Below are 12,500 nucleotides of genomic sequence, written 5' to 3' on the forward strand. Positions count from 1 at the left end.
CTGCTATAGTCTACCACCATCTGAATGGTTATGGGTCTGAATTAATAACTGCTATAGTCTACCACCATCTGAATGGTTATGGGTCTGAATTAATAACTGCTATAGTCTACCACCATCTGAATGGTTATGGGTCTGAATTAATAACTGCTATAGTCTACCACCATCTGAATGGTTATGGGTCTGAATTAATAACTGCTATAGTCTACCACCATCTGAATGGTTATGGGTCTGAATTAATAACTGCTATAGTCTACCACCATCTGAATGGTTATGGGTCTGAATTAATAACTGCTATAGTCTACCACCATCTGAATGGTTATGGGTCTGAATTAATAACTGCTATAGTCTACCACCATCTGAATGGTTATGGGTCTGAATTAATAACTGCTATAGTCTACCACCATCTGAATGGTTATCGGTCTGAATTAATAACTGCTATAGTCTACCACCATCTGAATGGTTATGGGTCTGAATTAATAACTGCTATAGTCTACCACCATCTGAATGGTTATGGGTCTGAATTAATAACTGCTATAGTCTACCACCATCTGAATGGTTATGGGTCTGAATTAATAACTGCTATAGTCTACCACCATCTGAATGGTTATGGGTCTGAATTAATAACTGCTATAGTCTACCACCATCTGAATGGTTATGGGTCTGAATTAATAACTGCTATAGTCTACCACCATCTGAATGGTTATGGGTCTGAATTAATAACTGCTATAGTCTACCACCATCTGAATGGTTATGGGTCTGAATTAATAACTGCTATAGTCTACCACCATCTGAATGGTTATGGGTCTGAATTAATAACTGCTATAGTCTACCACCATCTGAATGGTTATGGGTCTGAATGGTTATGGGTCTGAATTAATAACTGCTATAGTCTACCGTCATCTGAATGGTTATGGGTCTGAATGGTTATGGGTCTGAATTAATAACTGCTATAGTCTACCGTCATCTGAATGGTTATGGGTCTGAATTAATAACTGCTATAGTCTACCACCATCTGAATGGTTATGGGTCTGAATTAATAACTGCTATAGTCTACCACCATCTGAATGGTTATGGGTCTGAATTAATAACTGCTATAGTCTACCGCCATCTGAATGGTTATGAGTCTGAATTAATAACTGCTATAGTCTACCACCATCTGAATGGTTATGAGTCTGAATTAATAACTGCTACAGTCTACCGCCATCTGAATGGTTATGAGTCTGAATTAATAACTGCTATAGTCTACCGCCATCTGAATGGTTATGAGTCTGAATTAATAACTGCTATAGTCTACCGCCATCTGAATGGTTATGAGTCTGAATTAATAACTGCTATAGTCTACCGCCATCTGAATGGTTATGAGTCTGAATTAATAACTGCTATAGTCTACCGCCATCTGAATGGTTATGAGTCTGAATTAATAACTGCTATAGTCTACCGCCATCTGAATGGTTATGAGTCTGAATTAATAACTGCTATAGTCTACCGCCATCTGAATGGTTATGAGTCTGAATTAATAACTGCTATAGTCTACCGCCATCTGAATGGTTATGAGTCTGAATTAATAACTGCTATAGTCTACCGCCATCTGAATGGTTATGAGTCTGAATTAATAACTGCTATAGTCTACCACCATCTGAATGGTTATGAGTCTGAATTAATAACTGCTATAGTCTACCACCATCTGAATGGTTATGAGTCTGAATTAATAACTGCTATAGTCTACCACCATCTGAATGGTTATGAGTCTGAATTAATAACTGCTATAGTCTACCACCATCTGAATGGTTATGGGTCTGAATTAATAACTGCTATAGTCTACCACCATCTGAATGGTTATGGGTCTGAATTAATAACTGCTATAGTCTACCACCATCTGAATGGTTATGGGTCTGAATTAATAACTGCTATAGTCTACCACCATCTGAATGGTTATGGGTCTGAATTAATAACTGCTATAGTCTACCACCATCTGAATGGTTATGGGTCTGAATTAATAACTGCTATAGTCTACCACCATCTGAATGGTTATGGGTCTGAATTAATAACTGCTATAGTCTACCACCATCTGAATGGTTATGGGTCTGAATTAATAACTGCTATAGTCTACCACCATCTGAATGGTTATGGGTCTGAATTAATAACTGCTATAGTCTACCACCATCTGAATGGTTATGGGTCTGAATTAATAACTGCTATAGTCTACCACCATCTGAATGGTTATGGGTCTGAATTAATAACTGCTATAGTCTACCACCATCTGAATGGTTATGGGTCTGAATTAATAACTGCTATAGTCTACCACCATCTGAATGGTTATGGGTCTGAATTAATAACTGCTATAGTCTACCACCATCTGAATGGTTATGGGTCTGAATTAATAACTGCTATAGTCTACCACCATCTGAATGGTTATGGGTCTGAATTAATAACTGCTATAGTCTACCACCATCTGAATGGTTATGGGTCTGAATTAATAACTGCTATAGTCTACCACCATCTGAATGGTTATGGGTCTGAATTAATAACTGCTATAGTCTACCACCATCTGAATGGTTATGGGTCTGAATTAATAACTGCTATAGTCTACCACCATCTGAATGGTTATGGGTCTGAATTAATAACTGCTATAGTCTACCACCATCTGAATGGTTATGGGTCTGAATTAATAACTGCTATAGTCTACCACCATCTGAATGGTTATGGGTCTGAATTAATAACTGCTATAGTCTACCACCATCTGAATGGTTATGGGTCTGAATTAATAACTGCTATAGTCTACCACCATCTGAATGGTTATGGGTCTGAATTAATAACTGCTATAGTCTACCACCATCTGAATGGTTATGGGTCTGAATTAATAACTGCTATAGTCTACCACCATCTGAATGGTTATGGGTCTGAATTAATAACTGCTATAGTCTACCACCATCTGAATGGTTATGGGTCTGAATTAATAACTGCTATAGTCTACCACCATCTGAATGGTTATGGGTCTGAATTAATAACTGCTATAGTCTACCACCATCTGAATGGTTATGGGTCTGAATTAATAACTGCTATAGTCTACCACCATCTGAATGGTTATGGGTCTGAATTAATAACTGCTATAGTCTACCACCATCTGAATGGTTATGGGTCTGAATGGTTATGGGTCTGAATTAATAACTGCTATAGTCTACCGTCATCTGAATGGTTATGGGTCTGAATGGTTATGGGTCTGAATTAATAACTGCTATAGTCTACCGTCATCTGAATGGTTATGGGTCTGAATTAATAACTGCTATAGTCTACCACCATCTGAATGGTTATGGGTCTGAATTAATAACTGCTATAGTCTACCACCATCTGAATGGTTATGGGTCTGAATTAATAACTGCTATAGTCTACCGCCATCTGAATGGTTATGAGTCTGAATTAATAACTGCTATAGTCTACCACCATCTGAATGGTTATGAGTCTGAATTAATAACTGCTATAGTCTACCGCCATCTGAATGGTTATGAGTCTGAATTAATAACTGCTATAGTCTACCACCATCTGAATGGTTATGAGTCTGAATTAATAACTGCTATAGTCTACCGCCATCTGAATGGTTATGAGTCTGAATTAATAACTGCTATAGTCTACCGCCATCTGAATGGTTATGAGTCTGAATTAATAACTGCTATAGTCTACTGCCATCTGAATGGTTATGAGTCTGAATTAATAACTGCTATAGTCTACCGCCATCTGAATGGTTATGAGTCTGAATTAATAACTGCTATAGTCTACCACCATCTGAATGGTTATGAGTCTGAATTAATAACTGCTATAGTCTACCGCCATCTGAATGGTTATGAGTCTGAATTAATAACTGCTATAGTCTACCGCCATCTGAATGGTTATGAGTCTGAATTAATAACTGCTATAGTCTACCACCATCTGAATGGTTATGGGTCTGAATTAATAACTGCTATAGTCTACCACCATCTGAATGGTTATGGGTCTGAATTAATAACTGCTATAGTCTACCACCATCTGAATGGTTATGGGTCTGAATTAATAACTGCTATAGTCTACCACCATCTGAATGGTTATGGGTCTGAATTAATAACTGCTATAGTCTACCACCATCTGAATGGTTATGGGTCTGAATTAATAACTGCTATAGTCTACCACCATCTGAATGGTTATGGGTCTGAATTAATAACTGCTATAGTCTACCACCATCTGAATGGTTATGGGTCTGAATTAATAACTGCTATAGTCTACCACCATCTGAATGGTTATGGGTCTGAATTAATAACTGCTATAGTCTACCACCATCTGAATGGTTATGGGTCTGAATTAATAACTGCTATAGTCTACCACCATCTGAATGGTTATGGGTCTGAATTAATAACTGCTATAGTCTACCACCATCTGAATGGTTATGGGTCTGAATTAATAACTGCTATAGTCTACCACCATCTGAATGGTTATGGGTCTGAATTAATAACTGCTATAGTCTACCACCATCTGAATGGTTATGGGTCTGAATTAATAACTGCTATAGTCTACCACCATCTGAATGGTTATGGGTCTGAATTAATAACTGCTATAGTCTCCCACCATCTGAATGGTTATGGGTCTGAATTAATAACTGCTATAGTCTACCACCATCTGAATGGTTATGGGTCTGAATTAATAACTGCTATAGTCTACCACCATCTGAATGGTTATGGGTCTGAATTAATAACTGCTATAGTCTACCACCATCTGAATGGTTATGGGTCTGAATTAATAACTGCTATAGTCTACCACCATCTGAATGGTTATGGGTCTGAATGGTTATGGGTCTGAATTAATAACTGCTATAGTCTACCGTCATCTGAATGGTTATGGGTCTGAATGGTTATGGGTCTGAATTAATAACTGCTATAGTCTACCGTCATCTGAATGGTTATGGGTCTGAATTAATAACTGCTATAGTCTACCACCATCTGAATGGTTATGGGTCTGAATTAATAACTGCTATAGTCTACCGCCATCTGAATGGTTATGAGTCTGAATTAATAACTGCTATAGTCTACCACCATCTGAATGGTTATGAGTCTGAATTAATAACTGCTATAGTCTACCGCCATCTGAATGGTTATGAGTCTGAATTAATAACTGCTATAGTCTACCGCCATCTGAATGGTTATGAGTCTGAATTAATAACTGCTATAGTCTACCGCCATCTGAATGGTTATGAGTCTGAATTAATAACTGCTATAGTCTACCGCCATCTGAATGGTTATGAGTCTGAATTAATAACTGCTATAGTCTACCGCCATCTGAATGGTTATGAGTCTGAATTAATAACTGCTATAGTCTACCGCCATCTGAATGGTTATGAGTCTGAATTAATAACTGCTATAGTCTACCGCCATCTGAATGGTTATGGGTCTGAATTAATAACTGCTATAGTCTACCGCCATCTGAATGGTTATGGGTCTGAATTAATAACTGCTATAGTCTACCGCCATCTGAATGGTTATGAGTCTGAATTAATAACTGCTATAGTCTACCGCCATCTGAATGGTTATGAGTCTGAATTAATAACTGCTATAGTCTACCACCATCTGAATGGTTATGAGTCTGAATTAATAACTGCTATAGTCTACCACCATCTGAATGGTTATGAGTCTGAATTAATAACTGCTATAGTCTACCACCATCTGAATGGTTATGAGTCTGAATTAATAACTGCTATAGTCTACCACCATCTGAATGGTTATGGGTCTGAATTAATAACTGCTATAGTCTACCACCATCTGAATGGTTATGGGTCTGAATTAATAACTGCTATAGTCTACCACCATCTGAATGGTTATGGGTCTGAATTAATAACTGCTATAGTCTACCACCATCTGAATGGTTATGGGTCTGAATTAATAACTGCTATAGTCTACCACCATCTGAATGGTTATGGGTCTGAATTAATAACTGCTATAGTCTACCACCATCTGAATGGTTATGGGTCTGAATTAATAACAGCTATAGTCTACCACCATCTGAATGGTTATCGGTCTGAATTAATAACTGCTATAGTCTACCACCATCTGAATGGTTATGGGTCTGAATTAATAACTGCTATAGTCTACCACCATCTGAATGGTTATGGGTCTGAATTAATAACTGCTATAGTCTACCACCATCTGAATGGTTATGGGTCTGAATTAATAACTGCTATAGTCTACCACCATCTGAATGGTTATGGGTCTGAATTAATAACTGCTATAGTCTACCACCATCTGAATGGTTATGGGTCTGAATTAATAACTGCTATAGTCTACCACCATCTGAATGGTTATGGGTCTGAATTAATAACTGCTATAGTCTACCACCATCTGAATGGTTATGGGTCTGAATTAATAACTGCTATAGTCTACCACCATCTGAATGGTTATGGGTCTGAATTAATAACTGCTATAGTCTACCACCATCTGAATGGTTATGGGTCTGAATTAATAACTGCTATAGTCTACCACCATCTGAATGGTTATGGGTCTGAATTAATAACTGCTATAGTCTACCACCATCTGAATGGTTATGGGTCTGAATTAATAACTGCTATAGTCTACCACCATCTGAATGGTTATGGGTCTGAATTAATAACTGCTATAGTCTACCACCATCTGAATGGTTATGGGTCTGAATTAATAACTGCTATAGTCTACCACCATCTGAATGGTTATGGGTCTGAATGGTTATGGGTCTGAATTAATAACTGCTATAGTCTACCGTCATCTGAATGGTTATGGGTCTGAATGGTTATGGGTCTGAATTAATAACTGCTATAGTCTACCGTCATCTGAATGGTTATGGGTCTGAATTAATAACTGCTATAGTCTACCACCATCTGAATGGTTATGAGTCTGAATTAATAACTGCTATAGTCTACCGCCATCTGAATGGTTATGAGTCTGAATTAATAACTGCTATAGTCTACCGCCATCTGAATGGTTATGAGTCTGAATTAATAACTGCTATAGTCTACCACCATCTGAATGGTTATGGGTCTGAATTAATAACTGCTATAGTCTACCGCCATCTGAATGGTTATGGGTCTGAATTAATAACTGCTATAGTCTACCGCCATCTGAATGGTTATGAGTCTGAATTAATAACTGCTATAGTCTACCGCCATCTGAATGGTTATGAGTCTGAATTAATAACTGCTATAGTCTACCACCATCTGAATGGTTATGGGTCTGAATTAATAACTGCTATAGTCTACCACCATCTGAATGGTTATGGGTCTGAATTAATAACTGCTATAGTCTACCGCCATCTGAATGGTTATGAGTCTGAATTAATAACTGCTATAGTCTACCACCATCTGAATGGTTATGAGTCTGAATTAATAACTGCTATAGTCTACCGCCATCTGAATGGTTATGAGTCTGAATTAATAACTGCTATAGTCTACCGCCATCTGAATGGTTATGAGTCTGAATTAATAACTGCTATAGTCTACCGCCATCTGAATGGTTATGAGTCTGAATTAATAACTGCTATAGTCTACCGCCATCTGAATGGTTATGAGTCTGAATTAATAACTGCTATAGTCTACCGCCATCTGAATGGTTATGAGTCTGAATTAATAACTGCTATAGTCTACCGCCATCTGAATGGTTATGAGTCTGAATTAATAACTGCTATAGTCTACCGCCATCTGAATGGTTATGAGTCTGAATTAATAACTGCTATAGTCTACCGCCATCTGAATGGTTATGAGTCTGAATTAATAACTGCTATAGTCTACCGCCATCTGAATGGTTATGAGTCTGAATTAATAACTGCTATAGTCTACCGCCATCTGAATGGTTATGGGTCTGAATTAATAACTGCTATAGTCTACCACCATCTGAATGGTTATGGGTCTGAATGGTTATGGGTCTGAATTAATAACTGCTATAGTCTACCGTCATCTGAATGGTTATGGGTCTGAATGGTTATGGGTCTGAATTAATAACTGCTATAGTCTACCGTCATCTGAATGGTTATGGGTCTGAATTAATAACTGCTATAGTCTACCACCATCTGAATGGTTATGGGTCTGAATTAATAACTGCTATAGTCTACCACCATCTGAATGGTTATGGGTCTGAATTAATAACTGCTATAGTCTACCGCCATCTGAATGGTTATGAGTCTGAATTAATAACTGCTATAGTCTACCACCATCTGAATGGTTATGAGTCTGAATTAATAACTGCTATAGTCTACCGCCATCTGAATGGTTATGAGTCTGAATTAATAACTGCTATAGTCTACCACCATCTGAATGGTTATGAGTCTGAATTAATAACTGCTATAGTCTACCGCCATCTGAATGGTTATGAGTCTGAATTAATAACTGCTATAGTCTACCGCCATCTGAATGGTTATGAGTCTGAATTAATAACTGCTATAGTCTACTGCCATCTGAATGGTTATGAGTCTGAATTAATAACTGCTATAGTCTACCGCCATCTGAATGGTTATGAGTCTGAATTAATAACTGCTATAGTCTACCACCATCTGAATGGTTATGAGTCTGAATTAATAACTGCTATAGTCTACCGCCATCTGAATGGTTATGAGTCTGAATTAATAACTGCTATAGTCTACCGCCATCTGAATGGTTATGAGTCTGAATTAATAACTGCTATAGTCTACCACCATCTGAATGGTTATGGGTCTGAATTAATAACTGCTATAGTCTACCACCATCTGAATGGTTATGGGTCTGAATTAATAACTGCTATAGTCTACCACCATCTGAATGGTTATGGGTCTGAATTAATAACTGCTATAGTCTACCACCATCTGAATGGTTATGGGTCTGAATTAATAACTGCTATAGTCTACCACCATCTGAATGGTTATGGGTCTGAATTAATAACTGCTATAGTCTACCACCATCTGAATGGTTATGGGTCTGAATTAATAACTGCTATAGTCTACCACCATCTGAATGGTTATGGGTCTGAATTAATAACTGCTATAGTCTACCACCATCTGAATGGTTATGGGTCTGAATTAATAACTGCTATAGTCTACCACCATCTGAATGGTTATGGGTCTGAATTAATAACTGCTATAGTCTACCACCATCTGAATGGTTATGGGTCTGAATTAATAACTGCTATAGTCTACCACCATCTGAATGGTTATGGGTCTGAATTAATAACTGCTATAGTCTACCACCATCTGAATGGTTATGGGTCTGAATTAATAACTGCTATAGTCTACCACCATCTGAATGGTTATGGGTCTGAATTAATAACTGCTATAGTCTCCCACCATCTGAATGGTTATGGGTCTGAATTAATAACTGCTATAGTCTACCACCATCTGAATGGTTATGGGTCTGAATTAATAACTGCTATAGTCTACCACCATCTGAATGGTTATGGGTCTGAATTAATAACTGCTATAGTCTACCACCATCTGAATGGTTATGGGTCTGAATTAATAACTGCTATAGTCTACCACCATCTGAATGGTTATGGGTCTGAATGGTTATGGGTCTGAATTAATAACTGCTATAGTCTACCGTCATCTGAATGGTTATGGGTCTGAATGGTTATGGGTCTGAATTAATAACTGCTATAGTCTACCGTCATCTGAATGGTTATGGGTCTGAATTAATAACTGCTATAGTCTACCACCATCTGAATGGTTATGGGTCTGAATTAATAACTGCTATAGTCTACCGCCATCTGAATGGTTATGAGTCTGAATTAATAACTGCTATAGTCTACCACCATCTGAATGGTTATGAGTCTGAATTAATAACTGCTATAGTCTACCGCCATCTGAATGGTTATGAGTCTGAATTAATAACTGCTATAGTCTACCGCCATCTGAATGGTTATGAGTCTGAATTAATAACTGCTATAGTCTACCGCCATCTGAATGGTTATGAGTCTGAATTAATAACTGCTATAGTCTACCGCCATCTGAATGGTTATGAGTCTGAATTAATAACTGCTATAGTCTACCGCCATCTGAATGGTTATGAGTCTGAATTAATAACTGCTATAGTCTACCGCCATCTGAATGGTTATGAGTCTGAATTAATAACTGCTATAGTCTACCGCCATCTGAATGGTTATGGGTCTGAATTAATAACTGCTATAGTCTACCGCCATCTGAATGGTTATGGGTCTGAATTAATAACTGCTATAGTCTACCGCCATCTGAATGGTTATGAGTCTGAATTAATAACTGCTATAGTCTACCGCCATCTGAATGGTTATGAGTCTGAATTAATAACTGCTATAGTCTACCACCATCTGAATGGTTATGAGTCTGAATTAATAACTGCTATAGTCTACCACCATCTGAATGGTTATGAGTCTGAATTAATAACTGCTATAGTCTACCACCATCTGAATGGTTATGAGTCTGAATTAATAACTGCTATAGTCTACCACCATCTGAATGGTTATGGGTCTGAATTAATAACTGCTATAGTCTACCACCATCTGAATGGTTATGGGTCTGAATTAATAACTGCTATAGTCTACCACCATCTGAATGGTTATGGGTCTGAATTAATAACTGCTATAGTCTACCACCATCTGAATGGTTATGGGTCTGAATTAATAACTGCTATAGTCTACCACCATCTGAATGGTTATGGGTCTGAATTAATAACTGCTATAGTCTACCACCATCTGAATGGTTATGGGTCTGAATTAATAACAGCTATAGTCTACCACCATCTGAATGGTTATCGGTCTGAATTAATAACTGCTATAGTCTACCACCATCTGAATGGTTATGGGTCTGAATTAATAACTGCTATAGTCTACCACCATCTGAATGGTTATGGGTCTGAATTAATAACTGCTATAGTCTACCACCATCTGAATGGTTATGGGTCTGAATTAATAACTGCTATAGTCTACCACCATCTGAATGGTTATGGGTCTGAATTAATAACTGCTATAGTCTACCACCATCTGAATGGTTATGGGTCTGAATTAATAACTGCTATAGTCTACCACCATCTGAATGGTTATGGGTCTGAATTAATAACTGCTATAGTCTACCACCATCTGAATGGTTATGGGTCTGAATTAATAACTGCTATAGTCTACCACCATCTGAATGGTTATGGGTCTGAATTAATAACTGCTATAGTCTACCACCATCTGAATGGTTATGGGTCTGAATTAATAACTGCTATAGTCTACCACCATCTGAATGGTTATGGGTCTGAATTAATAACTGCTATAGTCTACCACCATCTGAATGGTTATGGGTCTGAATTAATAACTGCTATAGTCTACCACCATCTGAATGGTTATGGGTCTGAATTAATAACTGCTATAGTCTACCACCATCTGAATGGTTATGGGTCTGAATTAATAACTGCTATAGTCTACCACCATCTGAATGGTTATGGGTCTGAATGGTTATGGGTCTGAATTAATAACTGCTATAGTCTACCGTCATCTGAATGGTTATGGGTCTGAATGGTTATGGGTCTGAATTAATAACTGCTATAGTCTACCGTCATCTGAATGGTTATGGGTCTGAATTAATAACTGCTATAGTCTACCACCATCTGAATGGTTATGAGTCTGAATTAATAACTGCTATAGTCTACCGCCATCTGAATGGTTATGAGTCTGAATTAATAACTGCTATAGTCTACCGCCATCTGAATGGTTATGAGTCTGAATTAATAACTGCTATAGTCTACCACCATCTGAATGGTTATGGGTCTGAATTAATAACTGCTATAGTCTACCGCCATCTGAATGGTTATGGGTCTGAATTAATAACTGCTATAGTCTACCGCCATCTGAATGGTTATGAGTCTGAATTAATAACTGCTATAGTCTACCGCCATCTGAATGGTTATGAGTCTGAATTAATAACTGCTATAGTCTACCACCATCTGAATGGTTATGGGTCTGAATTAATAACTGCTATAGTCTACCACCATCTGAATGGTTATGGGTCTGAATTAATAACTGCTATAGTCTACCGCCATCTGAATGGTTATGAGTCTGAATTAATAACTGCTATAGTCTACCACCATCTGAATGGTTATGAGTCTGAATTAATAACTGCTATAGTCTACCGCCATCTGAATGGTTATGAGTCTGAATTAATAACTGCTATAGTCTACCGCCATCTGAATGGTTATGAGTCTGAATTAATAACTGCTATAGTCTACCGCCATCTGAATGGTTATGAGTCTGAATTAATAACTGCTATAGTCTACCGCCATCTGAATGGTTATGAGTCTGAATTAATAACTGCTATAGTCTACCGCCATCTGAATGGTTATGAGTCTGAATTAATAACTGCTATAGTCTACCGCCATCTGAATGGTTATGAGTCTGAATTAATAACTGCTATAGTCTACCGCCATCTGAATGGTTATGAGTCTGAATTAATAACTGCTATAGTCTACCGCCATCTGAATGGTTATGAGTCTGAATTAATAACTGCTATAGTCTACCGCCATCTGAATGGTTATGAGT

At 37.5% G+C, this 12,500-nt stretch overlaps 1 protein-coding gene across 2 annotated transcripts in view; it reads right to left on the bottom strand.

Annotated features, from left to right (window-relative positions):
* lctlb (lactase-like b) overlaps positions 1-12,500 on the bottom strand; it is a 45,120-nt gene that overhangs the window by 11,740 nt on the left and 20,880 nt on the right. The window lies entirely within an intron of this gene.

Source organism: Oncorhynchus kisutch, linkage group LG10 (genome assembly GCF_002021735.2).
Source record: "Oncorhynchus kisutch isolate 150728-3 linkage group LG10, Okis_V2, whole genome shotgun sequence".
Classification (NCBI taxonomy): Eukaryota; Metazoa; Chordata; class Actinopteri; order Salmoniformes; family Salmonidae; genus Oncorhynchus; species Oncorhynchus kisutch.